This window comes from Cryptomeria japonica, chromosome 8 (genome assembly GCF_030272615.1).
Source record: "Cryptomeria japonica chromosome 8, Sugi_1.0, whole genome shotgun sequence".
NCBI classification, from domain to species: Eukaryota; Viridiplantae; Streptophyta; class Pinopsida; order Cupressales; family Cupressaceae; genus Cryptomeria; species Cryptomeria japonica.
Window position 1 is genome coordinate 561,559,398 of NC_081412.1, and position 22,272 is coordinate 561,581,669.

Here is a 22,272-nt window from a genome sequence, read left to right on the forward strand (position 1 = left end):
ACTTGACCGCCACGTCATCGCCACTGGATTGCTTACTCGTATGCCACGCCATCGCCACTGGATGCCACCTCACCGGGACCCGCTTGCTGAACTGCCACATATCACGACACGTGGACGGCTCACGTTCATTTTCGCTATTTCGCTGGGTTTAAACTTCGTGCATCTTCCTTCGCGAAATAGCGCGAGCCGTCGATCTCTCTCGAACATGCTCGCTCGTTAACCCCGCCTTCGTCTGCAAAATTTCACCTCTTTGCCTCGGAAAGCGTGCCTGCGTGGAGTCCACCTTGGGTTTCGTCCAGTCAATTTTTCATTCGCCTCGGGAAACGTGTTCACGCGTGGGCCCACCTTAGGCGCCCATGGGCGTCTTATGTCAAAAGCCTTTAAGGCTTAGACATTATGATAATGTGCGTTTTTGTATATAAACATTAAAAAAGAACATTTCCCAGTGCATGTGGGATAATGATTAAGCCTGGGACTTCATTTTTTACTTTCCCTGAGTGCTTTCATGGTGATTTTTTGAAGCTTACATTGCTTGGAAAAGCCAGCTCGATTTCCCCTGTTCCACACAAATTGTCAACAATCATTTGCTATTCTTTTCCGTTTCAGTAAAAACCAAAACTCCCTTTGCTAAATATAGCCTCATAGAAGATTCAACACACACAGACAGACGCACAGCGTTCCGTTTCAGTGCGATGTTACGCGAAACTACGACCATAGCAAGTCACACGGTTCAAATTTACAATCACGGACTTCTGCACTTTCTTTGTTTACCCGAGCAGCACCAAGTTCAACGGTAGCCACCCTTATAATGTAGTGCTCTTGTGGGATCTCTTTCACGCAGCCAACCTGCTGAAGATGAATGATTTGGTCCATAGCCAGATTCATTTCCTAGTGACCATGATATAATGCATGAATGGTTTTTGTCTCTTTCCATCATGTTTATTACACGGTCCAACATGGAATGTGCCCAGATCGGCTGTGAGGTAGGATGTGTTTTTTGGCTAAGTGGTATTGAAGAATAAAAACCATGTGTTTCTATATTTGCTTCATCAATCATGTACATTCCAAAAAGGTCACATAGCTCATACCAACGAGGATGCTGTGGATAATGGCTATTTCTTACAGCATTAATGTTATGTTGCTTCATAAGAACCAAGTCCTTAATCATGCAAGATTCGATGTTAGTTTTTCCCCACTCGTGGATGATGTTCATGTCTATTGACTCCACATATGAGAATCGGTTTCCCATTGACAAGTAATTCTTTTGGTCTGAACGAAATCTTCCGAATGCCAACTTGGCAAGCTTCACAGTCTATCAAATTGCCTGATGAGTCTTTCAGCATAACTAGAAGAATATACAGGGCTGGATGTTCTGCAGACCACAGACTTGGGCTTTGAATTGTTCCACTTAGCATACCATAACCCTGAGTACCAACTTTATTTTCAATCTTTTGGCAGGGATTTAACCAAGTAAATTCTGTTGAATGTAAATCAAAATGGTCACTGTCCTTGAACAATTTCCGTGAATCACAAAGACAAGCTTCTGCTGAATAAAGGGCTAGATCACCACTTTCAACAATTTTTCTTTGCGCTTCAACTACCAATTGAACTTGGATGTCTGCAGAAGAAAAATCTTCAGTCACATGTGTCTTAAAAAAGTAATCTGATATAGACACCTGTGGCTTTGACAGAAGAATAACATCACGGTGAATACCAGATAGCCACCAATGATCTTGATCTTCCAGATAAGACCCATCACTCCACCTTATCACTTGAACCGCTAATATATTTTCCTTGGAAGAACCAGGTTCATAACAAATTTCAGTGATCTCAAATTCTGCAGGAAGCCGACTATCCTGGCTGTACCCCACAAGTACACCATTTATCCAAGCATAGAATGCTGAATCAACCGCCTCAAAGTGTAAAAACACACGACGACCTCTCCATTCATCCGGAAGAATGAAAGATTTTTGATTGGCATCCAGTGGTGTTTTCAGTGCTGACAAATGGTGGATTCAGTGGAAATGGATACTCAGTGTTTGTGTAAATTGGAATATCAAAACCATGCATTTGCCAATTTGATGGAACTGGCAAGGTTCTCCATGTAGAGTCGTCAAAGCTGATCTCATAAACTTCTGAGGAGCTTCTTCAAGATTTGGAACTAGAAATAAATTCTAGTAGCCACTCAAAGACATAACATAAGGTAATTCTTTGACCCAAAATGCAGCACTCTCAAGAGAAGCCGAAACAGATTCATCTCCCCATGCTGCTGGCGAATTACAATCAAACTGACATGGAGATGCATATATAGCCAGGAAAAAGAACATTTCGCCATTAAAATTAATGCACGGGCATGAGCCAGGTCGGGCCCTGAAGTGGGTCCGACTAAAAAAATTTCCGTTTTCATGCCACTGACCTCTGGAATGCTTCACGGACCTCAAACATACCTTTGGGAACGATCGGCGTCGTTTTCGGATCATAAAATTGCATTTTACATCCTTCAGGCAATTACGTCACAATTTTCGCATTTAATCGCGAAGACGTAATTTTCAATGTGGTCAAAACACCTTTTTGGAGCTCGCCGTCTGACAGGCGTGTACTCTGATATACAAGGATGACTTCTACCAAACGGTTTCTCAAAATGAGTCCTGAGCGAAGAGATATTAATTTCCGAAAACGGCCAACTGGCTTTGTCGACACTGCGGACCTGATGAAGTCAATGTTCTGGCAACACATGATGCCTTTCTTAAAAATATCAAACGACCTCCGTGGGTCCTCAAATTCGGAACATAGGTACCTTTAAGTACATATTAAATCTTTGAATTCTCAGTTCAGTCACCAGATTGACAGGATGCAAACGAAGCGCTTACCAAAATGGCTACATTAACTGATATAACACTGGAGTGCGGATAACTGAATTTGATGGCAAAATGAGCTCTTTTGAAAACGATCAAACGGATTGATAAAGGCTTGAAATTTGAAATGTAGCTCACCACTTATACTGACATCAACCTGGAAGAAACATTTTGGCATGATGCTTACTGAGGCAATTTTTACACTTATGCGAAACAGGGCTCCGACTAGCTGTCGAAACAGGGACTTGCCAAAACACACAAACTGCAAACGGAATTGGCTTCAAAAACTGAGCAAATGGATTCGTTAAGACTTGAAAATTTGCGAGCTCACTCACATTTATGCATAGAATTGAATCCAATTTGAATTTCTTCATGACGATCAACAGGGCAAAAGATGTAATCGCTCAAAGTAGGCTACTCAATAAAATCTGCATTTGTGCCTAAAGTGCACTTCCAGCTCACCCCTCAAAACAGGTACCTCATAAACTTATCCAAACTGAATTTTGAAAGTTGTACATCACTGAATAGGCCAAATGAAAGGTGTGGGACATGAATCCCGAGCCTTACCCTCTGAAAATCAACCAGCTCTACTCTGCCCTCTCGCAGACTAGGCCATTCAAACTGACTTATTTAGGTATGCAGAGCAAAAATTTGAAATGGGCCTATAAAATTGACTCAATTTTAATCAGTCCCAACAGTGGCTCTGATTGGGGATGGTTGATTGCGAGATCAACACAAGAATCCAGATATCTTTGGTTAAGCAGACCACCCAAAAGACGGGTCATTCTTCTCTTCTCAAAACAAGGCTTCCTTATTCTACCCAAACAGCAGGGCACTTTATTGAAAACCACACAACTGAAAGCAAAGCAACTGTACGAAATATACAACTTATCAATGGCCCCAGGCCATCAAAACTGAAATCAATTCTTACCTCTGTCAAACACTTGATTTTCATTTCCACTAATCGGAGGTAAGTTGAGATCATCATTCCAATCTGCCTGATCAAAAACACTTCCATTTCCAATCAGCTGATCACATAAAACATAATCAGCAGCATGTTCATAATCATGATATCTCTGAAAATCAAACACATGCTGAAAGGACCGATCACTAGGTGACATAAGAGTGTCATACTCTTTACCATTCTTTCCCAGCTGAAATGAAAAGTAGTCTAACTCATTCTGAAAGTTGAAAACATCAGGCACATCTATATTACTAGTTTGCTCAAATGATGAACACTCTTCCACAATGACAGCTTGCAAACTAGAGAGGAAAACTTCCTCATAACATGACTGCACTTCCACTTGCTGATCACAGAAACTATCAGCATTTTGCACACATGAAAGTACATGATTTTTACTTGCCAATGGTTCGTTTCCTCCTTGCAAATCTGAGAAAACTACTTCAAATTTGTCATTCTTTTTAACAGCAAGATCCACACAATGCATACCAAAATCTGAGTTCATATCAACATATAAATCTACATTATCACACCTATCAAGCATATATGCATCTTCATCTTGTCCATCACTCAAATCAAAAATAGGGAAAGAATCAATAGCATATGTATCATACTTCACACCCTCAAAAATATCATCAATATCTAAACAAGTACTGGTTGGGCATGAGAGATTGGGCACATTTTTGGATGCATACCTCTGAAAATCAGCAGCTAAGAGCTCTGAAATTTGTTCACTACTTAGTGAACCTTCTTCATTTCCATTTTTCTTGGCTTCATCCTCTGAGCTGTAAACATTGTCCCAATTTGATAAAGGTATTAAATCAACAGTGCTCACGTCTCTATGCACATTTGTTTCATCATTACAACAACTCACATCTGCATCATCACGGTGAATACCAGATAGCCACCAATGATCTTGATCTTCCAGATAAGACCCATCACTCCACCTTATCACTTGAACCGCTAATATATTTTCCTTGGAAGAACCAGGTTCATAACAAATTTCAGTGATCTCAAATTCTGCAGGAAGCCGACTATCCTGGCTGTACCCCACAAGTACACCATTTATCCAAGCATAGAATGTTGAATCAACCGCCTCAAAGTGTAAAAACACACGACGACCTCTCCATTCATCCGGAAGAATGAAAGATTTTCGATTGGCATCCAGTGGTGTTTTCAGTGCTGACAAATGGTGGATTCAGTGGAAATGGATACTCAGTGTTTGTGTAAATTGGAATATCAAAACCATGCATTTGCCAATTTGATGGAACTGGCAAGGTTCCCCATGTAGAGTCGTCAAAGCTGATCTCATAAACTTCTGAGGAGCTTCTTCAGGATTTGGAACTAGAAAGAAATTCCAGTAGCCACTCAAAGACATAACATAAGGTAATTCTTTGACCCAAAATGCAGCACTCTCAAGAGAAGCCGAAACAGATTCATCTCCCCATGCTGCTGGCGAATTACAATCAAACTGACATGGAGATGCATATATAGCCAGGAAAAAGAACATTTCGCCATTAAAATTAATGCACGGGCATGAGCCAGGTCGGGCCCTGAAGTGGGTCCGACTAAAAAAATTTCCGTTTTCATGCCACTGACCTCTGGAATGCTTCACGGACCTCAAACATACCTTTGGGAACGATCGGCATCGTTTTCGGATCATAAAATTGCATTTTACATCCTTCAGGCAATTACGTCACAATTTTCGCATTTAATCGCGAAGACGTAATTTTCAATGTGGCTCAATTATAATCAGTCCCAACAGTGAGTTTGATACATTCTATGAGGAATGAAATTAGAAGACAATTATGTTCTCCTAGAACCCCTCAGCAAAATGGGGTTGTTGAAAGGAAGAATAAAACAATCTTGGATGCTGCTAGAACGATGTTGATTGAAGGAAATGTTGCATAAACCTTTTGGAAAGAAGTTGTTAGCACTGTTGTTTACACATTCAACTGGGTGCATATAAAAGGAGATTCTGGTAAGACTCCTTGTGAGCTATGGTTTGGTCAAGTTCCTATAGTTATATATTTTAGAGTTTTTGGAAGCAAATGTTATATCAAAAGAGATGAGGATATAGGAAAGTTTGATGCAAAATGTGATGAAGGAATCTTCTTGGGATATTCTACTAAGAGCAACGCCTACTGGTGTTACGATAAGAGGTCAAAGAAGATAGTGGAAAGTGAAAATGTGATGGTCGATTAATGTCATTGAAAGTAGATCATAGCATGCAGATATGATTTTGATGATGAAGATGCTATTTCAAAGCTTGTCCAGACCAAAATCCTAAAGCAGAATGATCCGATGGAGATAGTTGATCTGAATATTGCTGTTGCCAGTGAAGAAGTTCAAGAGCCTGAGAATCGGAATAATCCAAAGACTATGAGGTATGTGAAATTGAATCATTATAAAAATTAGATTATTGGTGATAATAATAAAGGTGTGATGAATAGAAGAAGACTTGTTGCTAAAGAGATATGCCTGATTTCCAAGATTGAACCTAAAGTTGTTGCTGAAGCATGTAAGGATGAGAATTGGATAAAAGCTATGGAAGAAGAGTTGGATCAGGTTGAGAAGAATAACACATGGGAGCTTGTTCTGAGACCTAAAGACAAGAATGTGACTGGCACTAAATGGGTGTTGCAGAATAAATTAAATGAAGTCGGTGAAGTGGTAAGAAATAAAGCAAGATTGGTTTGTAAGGGATGCTCTCAGATGGAAGGTATTGATTATGATGAGACTTTTGCTTCAGTAGCTATAATTGAAGTTGTTAGACTATTGCTTGCATATGCTACTTACAATAATTTCAAGGTATATCAGATGGATGTCAAGTCAGCCTTTTTGAATGGAGATTTGGAAGAGGAAGTCTATAGTGAGCATTCAAAAGGATTTTCATTATCAGATGAAAGAGACACGGTGTGCAAACAAAAGAAAGAATTGTATGGACTGACACAAGCCCCTAGAGCCCGGTATGCTAGATTATATAAGTATTTGATGAAGTTGGGATTTTGAAAAGGTATTGCTATAAGTAACTTATAATTTAAGGTTGAGAATGATAACATCTTGATTGTTGAAGTGTTTGTGTTAGGTCCCGGAGGCAACTGAGAGGGGGGGTGAGTCAGTTGTCTATTAATTTCAACCAAATATAACTTAACCAAACTTAGTGCATAATACCAGTAAACCAAAATTTAATGTTGGTAGACAATTTAGTATTTAATTGCAATACCGGTGAAGTTTAATGCATGAAACAGAAACACAAATAACATACACAACACATAACACATTTATTTGTACATGAAAACCCTGTAAGGGGAAAAACCACGGTGGGAAACCTTACCCACAATCAGATGATACTACTGCAGATAGTATGTGTGTACAAATGGGGTCTGCACATGCAGAAAGGCCAACTGCCTAGAGCTCACTGCTCAATCACAAAATGGGAGTCACACTGACTACAATTGGATGGTTAAATCCAATGATAATGTACTGCTCAAAATAGCATCTTCATATGCTGGATTCAATACCGGTTAAGCTCAGATTGCCTTCTTCAAAAGCCTCCTTGAATCTTGAATGATGTATGCGTGTATATCTCTTCTTATATTCACATATACCTTGTTACAATCCTTTTCCATACTCTACCACAACCACTACATAATCTCATAAATGAGATCTTACATATATACCAAAACCTAAGACCAATTGTGTAGGTTGGCTCACTAAGATATTACAATAAAATCAATTACAAATGAGTCAATATGTGATGCATGATGTCAGCTCAATGCATTTACAACAATAACAAATCATCTCCATAATGTGTCATGCTGATCTTCTTGCCGGTGCATATCCTGGACCTATTTGTCGGTAACAACAAATATGCAAACCCGATTAGACCAATGAACAAATCACCAAAACCAAGTGTCCAAACAATGTCTTCGACATAACCAAGTAATCTCCAGATGTTAATAGATTATCCTCAGTGCCGGTGAACAATATAACCGGTCAGTGAACCAGATACCGATGACCGTGCATAAGTCATTGAACATGCCGGTGAACATAACCAAAGATCTTCAAGTGTTGACATCAATGACAAAACCAATGCAACACATCCATAATACCAACAATTTGTGGATGACATTATTTTTGGAGGTGATGATGATTTGAGTATGAAGTTTGCTGATGATATGCAAAATAAATTTGAGATGTCTATGATAGGTGAGATCAAATTCTTCTTAGGATTGCAGATTACTCAGATCGATAAAGGTATTTTCATTTCTCAATCTAAGTATGTGAAGGAATTGTTGAATAAACTTGGGTTAGCTAATTCTAAACCTGTTGGAACTCCTATGGTGACTAGATGCAAGCTGTCTAAGAATGATGAATCTCAAAAAGTTAATCAGACCTTGTATAGAACTATGGTTGGTGGACTGTTGTACCTAACTCAAACTAGACCGAATATTATGCATGTTGTTTGTCTAGGTGCTATATTTCAAGCTAATCCTAAAGAGACTCATGTTATTGCTATGAAGAGGATTTTTAGATATTTGAAGGGGACTGTTGACTATGGTTTATGGTATCCGAAGAATGATGATTTCATGATATGTGCCTATATTGATGCTGATTGGGCAGGTGATGTAGATGATCGGAAGAGCACTACCAGTGGAGCTTTCTTTTTAGGGAAGAAGTTGATTTCATGGGCAAGTAAAAAACAAGATGCTATATCTCTATCTACTACTAAAATTGAATACATTGTTGCTGCTAGAAACTGTACTCAAGTAGTTTGGATGAAGTAGATGTTGAAAGACATAAGAATTGTGTATGATGAGCCTATTGTTATTTACTGTGACAATTCAAGTGTTATTGATATTTCCAAGAATCTGGTACTGCATTCTAAAACAAAGCATATATTAATTAAGTATCACTTTTTGAGGGAGAAAGTCAGTGATGAGGAAGTAAAATTGGAGTATGTATCTACAAAGGATCAGATTGTCAATATTTTCACTAAGCCTTTGCCTACACATACATTTGTGTATCTGAAAGACAAGTTAGGGGTCTCTGCCCCTCCTAATGAGAACTAGGTGCATTGAGATGCATCAATCTGGTGGACTTTAGAGTCTTATCTTCTTATCTAGGTTGGTGAGTTGGTGCTGCTACTTAGTCCAAGTAGTCAGTGTGTTGTTAAGATCTACGAGTTTATCCTAAGGGGGAGAGTTTTTCCTTCTTAGAGGGAGAGTTTATCTGGTTTGGGGAGAGAAGCTTGATCAGTTTATATCTTTGGCATTGTTGTCAAAGGGGGAGAGAAGCATATGAAATATTGCCTTATCTTTGGTTCTTTGTGTGCATGATCTTAGGGGGACTTTGTTGGTGTTTGTCGTTGTTGATTTATTCCTTTGCATTGATTGTTTTTCATATTCATATGTTGCTATAAATGCCAAAGGGGGAGATTGTTGCTTTTAGGATATGTTGTTGTCATTGATGTCAACATAGTCCTATGTTTTGGTGTTGCAGAGAAATGTTTTGGTGTTTTGGTGATTGTAGTGAGTTGATTTGGTTGGTTTATCTGATTGCTATGTTGAATCAACAAGAAATACTTCTTTATTGATTCCATGATGCTATGTGATTATTTGATTGAGTTGAAGATTCTGGTATGGAGATTGGTTTTGCAGTGTTCTGGTGTTTGATCCATTGTGCTCTGGTATGATCATATCTTGTGTTGCAGATTTGGGAGAATGTTTGAGATGTTCATGTTTATCTTCATTTCAGATGGTTCATGATTTGATGCTCTGCAAGCTATCTTTCTTGTTCGAGTTGTTGTTGTAAGTGTTCTTGAGTGTTGGCATGTTGATCGATGAAGATTTGAATAAGTGGTATTGGTGCAGCTATTGTGGATGGTTCTAATGTGCTTGTTGGTGTTTCCTAATCATTTTCTATTTGTTTTGATGGCCCACATTGATCCTTGTGTGTTTTATTGAAGATCTTCTAGGTCTGGTGATATTCTTTGTGTTATGCAGTATTTTTGGTGGTGTAACATGTTGCAGTTGATATTGGCAATATTTTGTTAGGCCCAATATAGAAAGCTAATGTACTGAGAGGGGAGGGGTAAATCAGTACTCCAAAACTTTTCTTTAATAATAACCTTACTGTTATGCATAAACAGAATAGTGCAGTAACATAAAATAAAGTTAAAACAAACAGATAACAATCATGCATGATTCACTCCATAACACATATATTTTGGTTATGTAGAAACTCTTGGTTAGAGAGAAAAACTGCGGTGGGGATGGCACCCACAACTTCACTACTGCAATAATAAAGATTGCTCAGTTAGAGCTACATTTAGCTATTTCTGATAGCTTACCCTGTTAGGAGTAACAAGATCTGTTAGATCTACCTTGCTAAAGGATTTTACAATATTAATCTGAATGCTGCACTTGGTTAGAGGCTTTACAATTTATAGACTTGGTTAGAGTCTTTTACCTTGTTAAAGGTTTCTCTTTCAACTTCACAATATTACAATAAAATCATTACAAATATCTACAACTTTACATCTGAAATGTTATAGCAGATTCTATGTGCTCAGAATAAGATTACCTTGCTTATAGCATACCTCGGTAACCCATATTGTAACTCGGTAAACCCTTCTTTTTACTCATTCTCTGACTGTTCTCTGATAACCTTCTTGGTGACCTCTCTGTGTCTTTGTAACAATCTTCCTTCATACACACACTCTATTTTTTACTTTATTCCCATGCTGTATAAATAGATCTCTTAAAGCGGTGATCTAATTCATTGCTTCAATCTTACAAACAAGATTCCTCGAATGAATAACTACACAAAATATTTCATTGGTTAGATTGACCTTGCAATCATACACAATATTCTAGTGCAATTTCCAATATAATAATGGTTAGATGTGCCTCGATCTTGTAACACGTTTTCATGTGCATGTCTAGGTTCAATGTATTTGGTAACACGTTTCACTAAGTGAATATCAACTCAGTGTGTTAACTTTACTGCTTGATAGCCATAAAAAGATACTTGGTAAACAGCTCAGTGTATACTGCATTCTGTGACTGCTTTCTTCTGTAACCGACTAGACTGTTCATACCGACTTCTCTGTGTGTACCGACTTCATGATTCGAAAATGCTAACCGACTAGAATATATAGTATGATTTTGAATATAAAAACTAATGGCAATTTGATAAGTAGTAACAATCTCCCCTTTTGACATTAGTTGAGATGTTTGACAAAAACTACTTTCAAAGTCATAACTCAAAAATCTATATACTTTGCAAAATGACTACACTTAACAATATATACAATAGTCAATGAAATAGTATATGTAGATATACTCCCCTTATCATTATTCTATACATAACTCTGAATTTTGCATGCTCAGTTCAGTTCTGTTCTTGTGTGCTCTGCTTTCTCTGTATATTCTGCTCGGTATACTCCCCTTGTATACAATACTCAAAACTGTGTCACTCTCCAAATATAGTATTACTCCCCCTTTGTCCGGTATTACTCCCTCTATGTAGTATTATAGTATTACCCCCCCTTTTTGACAAACATCAAAAACTTAATTTCCATTCGGGGGCGGTAACTGATGAAAATAGATTTATACTTGTTTCGGGCATCAGTGAGGGCAACTGAGAGTGAATCCTTTACACTTTCCATTAATGAATTTTGTGCTTGAATATCAGCTAATAGTGATATTAAGCCATCAAGAGTGCTTCCGTCTTGTGTAGTTGATAGGCGTGTAGCTCTGTTGATCTGTTCCTGGACTGATGAGAGATGAGGAAGGAATAATGTCTGAAGGGTCATTATATCCATCCCGATTTTATGCTCTTCATTTCTGAGTTCTAACTGTTGAGCCATGAGCTATTGAAGCTTGGTATAAAATTTTTGAACTGAATTAGGCTCGATGGTCAACTTAGTTGAGAGATCGGTGATCTCCTTCTCAATTGCATCATTTTTATTCTTGATATCTTTAATGAATAAGGAAAATGTACAAAGTTTCTGAAATAAATAAACAATATGCTTGAGTTGAGGGGACAACTCAGCTATGAATTTGACAAGCTTTACTTTTCCTATAGCTAGATCTTTTTGTACCTCTTCAATCATTTTTGCTGTAAGCTCTTTATCTTTTAGCTTGCTTAAGTACTTAGATGCATCAACTCCAGATGTTTCTATTTGAGTAAGGAGTTCATCCAGTTGAATGTGGATGGCTGCATCGGTTGACACTGTTGCTGAAGGTAGCATTTCTATTAGTAGTGTCTTGACCTTCTGTAGTACTTTATTCTTCTTTTGAATAGCCAATTGTTTTTCCTGTTCGACCTTTGCTTTGTATAGTTCACCGAAATCAGTAAGTGCTTGCCCTTTTAATTTTGAGATATCCACATTGGGCAACACTATCGGTTTAGTCAAATCAATTTTGAAACTACGCTTTCTCACCTTCTTCTCTTATCCTTTGGTCGGTTGCACTAAGAAAAGTGCTTGTGAGGCTTGCTGACCCTCAGTAGGTTGCTCGGTAGATGCAACACTTTGGTCAGTTCCTGTAGCCGTTGTAGTGTCCTTGGGTGTCTCGGTGCTAGGGGTCTTAGTTGTAACATTTGCAGTGCTTGACGGTGCTTGAGACGTCTGATCTTTGGTTGTATCTTCTACTACTTCAGACTTGTGACCTTCTATGCCTTGATCTGTGTCCTTAGGAGCTTCGGTTGAGATAGGTGGCTTCACCAGCAGATAAGGCTGAACTTGTTCTAAAACAAATTCACTAGATACAAGTTTTGCATATGTAGTGCCTTCAATCATTTCCTGCTCTGGTGCTTCTTCATCCATAACATCTTCATCAATTTGAATAGTGTCAGCTGGGTCTGGACCTTGCTGGGTGACATTGGGATCTTGCTTGGTGACATCAACAATTTCAACTTGAGATTGTTCACCGACATCCTTTAGTTTGAAGATTTCCTGCCACTTGGATTTTGTCTCATTTTCCACATCAATGTATAGCCCATTCATCAATTTTAAGGCTCTCTGTTTGACAAGAAATTTAGAATTGTATGTGGTCAAATGCTCCTTGATTTCTGCTACAGACATATCAGGGAATAGATGGACTAGACTTCTTTCTCTTATTTATTTCTCTAATTCCATTGCATATTTCCATCTGTTATCAATATGTAAGTATAATTCACTCGAAAGTGACTTTACTAATTCTAATGGAGCTAGCCGAAACTTTAGAAGTGTGCAGATGACAGCTTCTTCAATTTGTCACTTCTCATCATTATTCCTAGTCTCATACTTAACATATCTAAATCCTACAAATCCACCGTATTCTTTAAGATTGGCACAAAAAATTTCAACACTATGAATATTTACCTTTTTTCTTTTTACAATCTGAAATTTGTTCGCATCATCAGATTTCGTATCACTAGACTCTTTTGCCAAAATGAGTCTCCGAGTTGATTTCTTATAGGTCTTGGTTACCTTGGGTATAGTAACACTCTTTTGTTTCTTACTCGGTGATGCAGCTGATGCTCTAGTGTTGGGTCTCTTTGTTGGTGGTGTCAGTAGGGCCTTTGAAATGTCTCGTTTCTTTCTTTTCAAAACTTTACCCTTAGGCAACTCGGTACTTAATGTTATTGCTGCCTCTTGAGCTTCTAATTCCTCTTCGGAAATGGCAAGATTGCCCTTGATAGGTGTAGAGGAGGATTCTTCTCCGAATTTCTCAGATAAAACCTTTATCATTTTTGTAGCTTTTCTTGTAGCCTTAGGTACTACAATGCTCATTTTTACTTTTTCCTTCACCTCTTCATATGTTCCATATCTTAGTTCGGTAGCATGCCTTGGCAACAATAGATAGGCATCAATTTACTGTTGTGTTATATCATAGTCAATCTCATAACCCATTGGTGGCAAAGATTGAGTCCTCGGTTCAACATCATTCATATAACAATAATCAGTGTCTACCTCAAAACATATATCATCCTTATATTTTTCTACCAGCTGTGGTGGAATCATGTACCTGTTGTGCATCTTCTCTTGAAATTTGCTAAAATAGTCATCCATGATATCATTAAAGTTATCTCCTAGTTTCTTGATAAAATCATTGATGGGTGATAGGTCGGTTTAGCTCCCAAACTACTTTACCGACTAAGGGAAAGAACTTCTCAAAGTAGAAAAACATGCATACAAGAAGTGAACCAAACTTCAGTGTATTTGCTGAGTTGTTCTTCTTCGGCTTCCTTATTGTGTTCAAGTTCTCAAACAAGTTCTTCAGTAGCACTTCACATAAATCTACTTTCATTCCCTTCTTCACTATTTTGTAGGCCAAGTCAACTGCGGCACATGGTACACTATTTTCCCTTGAAGATTGGAAGAAATAGTAACCAATTACTCTAATTGCAAACTTGAGTTCTGCATCAGTGACATTGTTCAATTTCAGTCCTCGGTAATCAGATTCGGCTCCAGTTAGACTGATTAGCTCCTTCTGTGATATCATTTTTTGTGCTCATGCATGATCATAGATAGGATACCCGGTGATTACATGAATGATTTCCTTAGTGATTTTGAATGGTTGCTCCTCTAGCCACATAAAATCATCATGTACTCTGCTCAAGACAAACTTAACCCACTGGTGTTTGAACACACGGGGATAGGCTAGGGCTTCAGTTAATCCCTTGATTTTGATATGCTCGAACTTGCTATCCATTTTTCCATCAGTACAGAGTTCATCATATGTGTCACTAATCTCAATTTGACTGAGTTCCTCAACACGACATTTGGTGAAGAATCTAACATCTTCAACTAACAAGACTCGATCCGGGATGAGTGAAAATGCAGTTTTGTCATCTGGTTCAGAGGCGACTTTGGGAGTCAAAGAATACTTCAACGAGGGCTTCTCCACATTTTTGACAACTACGGGATCTTGGATATTGGGCACCATTGTAGGTTTCAGGTAAAACTTTGCAAACTAACCTTAGGGTTTACAAACAATTGACACTTCACACTCAGTAGATAATAGCAATTTTACTAGATCGGAAACCAGCTTAACAATGTGAATAGATTTGATGTAAATACCTTGAAATTCACTTTGAATGAAGTTTGATCACCTTGTTTCGCTCTGCTCTGCTCTCTTGAAAACTTGGTGAATGAAAACGACCCCGAAAATACCTTTAAATACTCAAAAATACCTTATCGGGCTTCGTACAAGTTAGGTCAAAACATTAAATGCACTTGGTTCATCTTTTACTGATTTACTCCTTTTTCATTTTTAACCGAGTAACCAAATTTCCTTCATTAACTAACTTGACAGGCTTCCTGTATACACCGACTTGACAGGTTTCCTGTAAAGTACTTTTGATAGAATTTCAAACTGACTAATTGCATATTAACTATGCAGATTTTGAATTTTGTACATAATAGAATAGGAACTATTATGATTTAACCTTTAGAGAATGCAGTCCCTTCATACCTTTTCTGACTAATTTGGAATAGGTGCTCATAACTCGGTAGGTAAGGTGCTTTCTTCATCTGACATGATTTCCTTCTTTTTCCAAATCATCTTAAATTTTTTTTTTATCTCTTCAGTGTCTCTTCTAGGTTGATCTCTGCAATCTCCAGCTAAATGTCCAACTTTGTGACAATGAAAACATGCCATACCATGATTTCTCCATGATCTTCAGTTGTTCATTCCAAACCTTATAAAATAGTTGGCACTAATATGTCCATATCTTCCACAACATTCGCACCATATCCTTGTATTGTAATCCCATGGTACTGCTGCATATTGTCGGTAAGGATCTGTGTTAGTTTGGTAACCTCTAGTGTTTGCTCGGTGTGGATACCGCATGTAGTTCTTTTGCTTAGACCAGCACTTCTCGGTACTATGTCCATATCTATTGCAGTTTCTACAAAACCCTTTGAATTTTGCCTTTTGATAGTTGTTAACAGACTTTGTCCTACATTGATTAGATGTGTGACCATATTTATTGCAATTGTAACAATATCCATTGGACTTAGTGATATTCGGTTGCTTACCTTTTCTAATCTGGCATATGTTGGCAGTATGACCTTGATTTCCACAGTAGTAGCAAATAGGCTTCTTCCTTTTGATGTTATTCCTGTTTCTAGCTTGCTTTGATGATTCTCCTCTCTTGGTAGTATGAATTCCTTTCTCGGTTGATTCTTTTCCTTTGTAGTCGAGTCCTGAATCTTTGTTGGGTCTTCTTGTATTCAGTTGCTCATCCAACATCTTTGATGCTTCATAACTCTTCTTCAATGTTTCTTTGGATTTATTCTCTATTTCAAGTTCACCAGTCAACCTTGATACTTCAAGTTTCAATGCTTGATTTTCATCATTCTTTAGAATAGCTTCATGATGTGCATAACCTAGTTGATCTATCATATTTTGTTGAATACCAGTTAGCCTTATGATTTCATCATTCTTATCAGATTCTAAGACTTCAAGTTGTTGTTTCTCTCTTTGTAGATGTCTTGCTTTATCCTCAGCTATCCTTAATGCATCTAGATTTTCAGTCATCTGTGTATTGAAATGTTCATGTTCTCTTTTCATTGCTTTTAGTTGATCAGCCAATGCTTTGTTCTTTTCTTTCAACATTCCAATCATTTCTTCAATCTCTTCAGATATACTGTTCTCAGATGATGTCTCGATTTGTTCTACTAACTCTTGAGAATCCTGCAAGTCATCAGATAATCTTCTTCTTACTTTCAGAGATTTTTGCATTTGCCTTTGCATGTCTGCAATCACTTGATTTGCATGATCCAGCTCTTCTTGTAAATATACAATCCTCCGAGATTGTTTATAGCCTTCCATTGATAAGATCTTTCTCTTCAAGTAGTTAAACCTTTTTCCAAGATTCAAGCTCTGATACCAATTGTTAGGCCCAATATGGAAAGCTAATGTACTGAGAGGGGAGGGGTGAATCAATACTCCAAAACTTTTCTTTAATAATAACCTTACTGTTATGCATAAACAAAATAGTGCAGTAACATAAAATAAAGTTAAAACAAACAGATAACAATCATACATGGTTCACTCCATAACACATATATTTTGGTTATGCAGAAACTCTTGGTTAGAGAGAAAAACTGTGGTGGGGATGGCACCCACAACTTCACTATTGCAATAATAAAGATTGCTTGGTTAGAGCTACATTTAGTTATTTTTGATAGCTTACCCTGTTAGGAGTAACAAGATCTGTTAGATCTACCTTGCTAAAGGATTTTACAATATTAATCTGAATGTTGCACCTGGTTAGAGGCTTTACAATTTATAGACTTGGTTAGAGTCTTTTACCCTGTTAAAGGTTTCTCTTTCAACTTCACAATATTACAATAAAATCATTATAAATATCTGCAACTTTACATCTGAATTGTTATAGCAGATTCTATGTGCTCAGAATAAGATTACCTTGCTTATAGAATACCTCGGTAACCCATATTGTAACTCGATAAACCCTTCTATTTACTTTGTTCTTCGACTGTTCTCTGATAACCTTCTCGGTGACCTCTCTGTGTCTTTGTAACAGTCTTCCTTCATACACACACTCTATTTTTTACTCTCTTCCCATGCTGTATAAATCGATCTCTTAAAGTGGTGATCTAATTCATTACTTCGATCTTACAAACAAGATTCCTCGAATGAATAACTAAACAAAATATTTCATTGGTTAGATTGACCTTGCAATCATACACAATCTTCTAGTGCAATTTCCAATGTAATAACAGTTAGATGTGCCTCGATCTTGTAACACGTTTTCATGTGCATGTCTAGGTTCAATGTATCTGATAACACGTTTGACTCGGTGAATATCAACTCGGTGTGTTAACTTTACTGCTCAGTAGCCATAAAAAGATACTTGGTAAACAGCTCGGTGAATATTGCATTCTGTGACTGCTTTCTTTTGTAACCGACTAGACTGTTCATATTGACTTCTTTGTGTGTACCGACTTCATGATTCGGTAATGCTAACCGACTAGAATATATAGTATGACTTTGAATATAAAAACTAATGGCAATTTGATAAGTTGTAACATATTTTTGGTGGTGGTGCGTGTTCGAGGAATTGATTTAGGTCCATGCTATGTTGTCTATGAAATTGTATTGGTATGGTGGTTTATTTATGTATCATGTGATGTAATTTTGTAATTAGGTGTTAAGGGTTTGGCCAATCTTGTAGTCAAGGGTGATGATTTGTATAAATGGGTGTAATTTGTGGTTCGGTGAGGTATGAATGTTGAGTCTACATTATCAGAAGTGGTGTATGTGCTATCAAGTGAGTTCATCTTTTGGTGTGGTGTATTGAGCAGAGATTAGTGAAGGGTAGACATATGAGCTTAACCGGAACTGTCATCAAGAATTAGTAGATGTTATTTTTGTAGTTCATCTTTGTCGGATTCTAGTTTGAATTTCTTTGTAAGGTAGTGAGCCGTCCCTGAGGGTTGTGTCCTTCTGGTTCATTGTAATTTGAGTAGTGAGCTCTAGGCAGTGTGCCTGAATGCATGTGCATTCCCCATTGTAATATTTACACATACTACTATAGAGTATCATCTTATTGTGGGTAGGTTCCCACCGTGGTTTTTCCCTTAACCAGATTTTCCACGTCAAAATCTTGGTGTTATGTGTATTTCTATTATTGATGTTATCTTTCTTTTTGCTACAGTTAATCAGATATGAGTTATTGCTTAATTTGTTTAATCCGGTGAAAATTGATTCATGCCCCCTCTCAGTTTTCCTTGTTGTTGCCAACATCATCATCATTAGTTTCATGCTCAAATCACACTGTTCTTTCCCCCCTTATACCTTCTCCCCAATGGTTTCCCTTTTTGGTATCCCTTCACCCTCAGTAGCAGTCTCTCGATCCCTAAACAAGTATTCTCTCTCTAAATTGGTATCAACATTTACAAAATCTTGTTTGGAAGTTTTTTGTTTAGATGAAGTCCCCTTCTTTGAGAGACAATAAAACTTCTCTCTAGTCTTTGTGGCTCATGAACCCCTTTTCTTTTAGATTTTTGTGTTGAAATTATTTCTCAACCCTTAGGGCTTCAAGGTTTTCCTTAGGTTTCTCTTTTTTTGACCCTATTTTTAAAACCTTTTTAGATTCCTCTACAAACTTCTACCTTTTTGACACATGCTTGTCAATTTTTCCTTCAATCTTTTGTTTCTTGAGTTTTAATGTCGAAGAGGAGACATATTATTTTCTAATTCTCTTTGCAAGTGAAGTGGAAGATTTAGGGCTTTGTTTCAAGGATGAAACATGGGGTTTCCCAAAGGTTGTAGGTGTCTTATTGATCTTGCAAGTGAATCTATAGCTTCACTATCATTGTCAATTTCATGTTCCAATTCTTTCTCCTTTGACTTCCTAGGGATTTGGATAGGTTAGTTAGGAGGTGTTAAGTTACCCTCATTAACTCTTGATGCTTCTCCTACAAGGGTTTCAGTTTCTTTTGCACCTCTTGTTTATTCTCTATCTTCTTGAATTCTACCATACACTTCAACTCTATCATCTACATTTCCTAAAAAATTTCTTAAGAGCCTATCGTAAATATTGTCCCATTGTTTGAATTCAAGCGAGCTAATATTTGGAAATTGAGAAGACAAACTTCTTTTTACTAGAAGAACAATTAGACAATGAAAGAACAAGGTAGAAGGTTTCAGGTCTTTTCTCTATACTCGATAGCCATTATTGTCAACATGTTATAGAACTAATTTGGCACATTAACTAACCTATTGTGACGAAGATGACTCATTAACATAAAATGCATAGTGAGAATAAAGAGTGCCTACCATCACAAGTAAAATACCTGATAATTTTGGATGCTACCTTTGTCCATGGTCTAGGCAAGGAAAGTTGTTTAGTGTCCAAAGAGGTTGAGTCAGAAGTTTCATGAGGGTAGGTGAATTTCTCTCTTGCTGACATTGCATCTAGAAATGTTGGGAATTATTCTCTAGTCCATGGGAGTAAAAAATGGCGACCTTAAATTCATCAACCCCTAGTCCCTTGATAATAAATTCATTATTACAGAAGGTTGCTACAAATTGTTTTGTCATCTTGTCATTATACTCTATCAGCTTGAAACAATAATGTAACCAACTTGGTCTTTCAAAAAATGACATGATTTTTCATTTGCAAGAAACATGGTATGCTTTGTGGGCTCTCTTTGGATGGGGTTTCCATTGATTTTCACCTTTTTACTCAACTCCTTATTTTTATTTTTCATCTTTTTCATCTGCCTACTACTGTAATTGAGTTATTCATCTTTTGACAACACTTGCTATTATCCACTCATTTAGCTCAATTTTCTCATTAAATCCTTATCTCACCTAGTTCTACAGTTTCTTATATCAACTTCAAGTGTTATTGTCAACTCAAGTCCCTCTACTTCAACAATGCATGGTTAATTGTGTGACTATAATGTGAAAACTATTGGCATTGACAAAACTGGTTAATCCAGAGAACCGGTATATTTGCTGAGATTTGTCATTGATGTCTAACACTGATCGGTGGAGTGGTACCGATGGAGTGGTGTATCTCAGTAGAAAAGGTGATGACTTGTAAACATCATGAAAACAACATAAGAGATAGATGATCAAGGTACAATCAGCTCAAGGGAAGACAAACTAAGCTAGTCGATTTGTCACTCAAGAAGATCGATGTTGAGGTTAGATCTTCAAATTGGTCATTCTTATGATGATGGAGTCACAAAAGGTGACTTAGGAAAGAAGGCTTGAGGTTGTATGCAAGTCAGAACCTCAGTGGCTAATAGGAGAAGAGGCTAGATGGAAGCACTGCAAACCAACATCAAAGGATGAACCGGTAATGAAGAGTGAAGTGGTATACAGGTACATCGGTGAAGCAGAAGGAAGATAGGTGGTCACCATAAATATCGTAGCGCTGATCGGTTACATAGTTGCGATGGAAAAAGGTGAGTTGGTGATCTTGTGTCTATGCCAAACTAAAGGTTGGTGAAGTCAAATTCAGTCATCATGCAGTTAAGCCATGATTACTTGTGGATTTTTCGGTTCACATTTAAAAGACTGAAATTGACCCACAAGTCACTATTTTTGGGGGATGCAGTGGCAGAATTGGTTGAGTAGTTGGTGGAATTGTTGCAGGGGGCGTAGAGAAAGAGTGGGAGATTTTGAATTTGAAATCCTCTGAAATCTATGATTGCTTTGATTGAGGAAACACCTGAAGGCGACGACAGAAAGTGTATAAAGTATTTTGAGTTTATTCAAAATAATCTTAATCGTAAAATTTGCAAAGAGCAGATCCTGTGAAAGGCGATCCAAAGTGTAGAGTAGAGTGAGAGGAAGTACTAAAATATTTAACAGAGAAGAGAGTGTATGAAGTAAACCGACAGAGTGCAGATCCTAGGGTCAGAGGACTGACATAGTGCAGAGGAATGACTGAGTGCAGATTTGAGGATCAGAGGACCACCAGAGTGTAGAGCCAAAGGTTTAAATAGAAAACTGGTGTTGTGCAGAGCAGACACAATCGGTGCAAATAGAGTATGATTTTCATTGTAATCTGATCAAGCTATTAGTAGCAACTCTAGTAGATCATCTTTCTATTGTTTTCTAACCATTACAACTCAAATCCCTTAACCAGGTGGACTTTAACAGGTCCCTTTGTAAAATCTCTTAACTGGGTGACATCTTAGTTGATGTTCCTAAGTCCTTTAACCAGGATACCTTTAACAGGGTAAAGGCACTGATAGGCCTTAAATAAAATCCCTTAACTGGGTGGCACCTAACAATGTCTTTGTAATCTCCTAATAGGGATAGCTCTTCACCAGGTGTACTCTAGAAGAGTACAAATTTTGTGAGTTCCTACTCACACCGTGGTTTTCTCCCATTTGGGTTTCCACGAAATAAATCTTGGTGTCACTATGTATCTTTTGATACATGCATATTCTTTTGCAGTAATTGTTTGTATTGATGAATATTAAGTTAGTGTAGACTTGAGTTAAAAGTTTCAATTGTGTAAAACTAGTAAAGTGTTGATTGACCCCTCCCCTCTTAGCACCGGTTGGGACTAACAATTGGTATCAAATATTTGGTCCTTAGATTCAAAAGAGCCTAACAACTTAAGGAAAGGTCCTAAGTTCTCTAAGGAAAATTACACCTTATGGTGTGGTAGAATGAAGCTCTACCTAAAAACCCTAGGAGATCAATACTGGAATAATGTAATCATAGAGTACAATAAACCTATAGGGGTTCTCACTGCAAATCAGATCAAAGAAAGGCAAGACAACACTGCTACTATGGATCTGATTGCTAGCACTCTATCTAATAACGAGTATGCCGAGGTTCAAGATTTGAAAGCAACCTATCAGATGTGGAATAAGTTGAAGACTATCTATGGAGGAGATCCTCATGTTCAAAAGGATAAAGTGGATAGCTTGAGAGGAAAATATGATGAGATGAGGATGCAAGA

The 22,272-nt window shown here is 37.6% G+C and overlaps 1 pseudogene; it reads right to left on the minus strand.

Moving 5' to 3' along the window:
• Window positions 1-787: 787 nt before the first annotated feature.
• On the minus strand, window positions 788-5,326 carry LOC131067052 (uncharacterized; annotated as a pseudogene).
• Window positions 5,327-22,272: the final 16,946 nt, after the last annotated feature.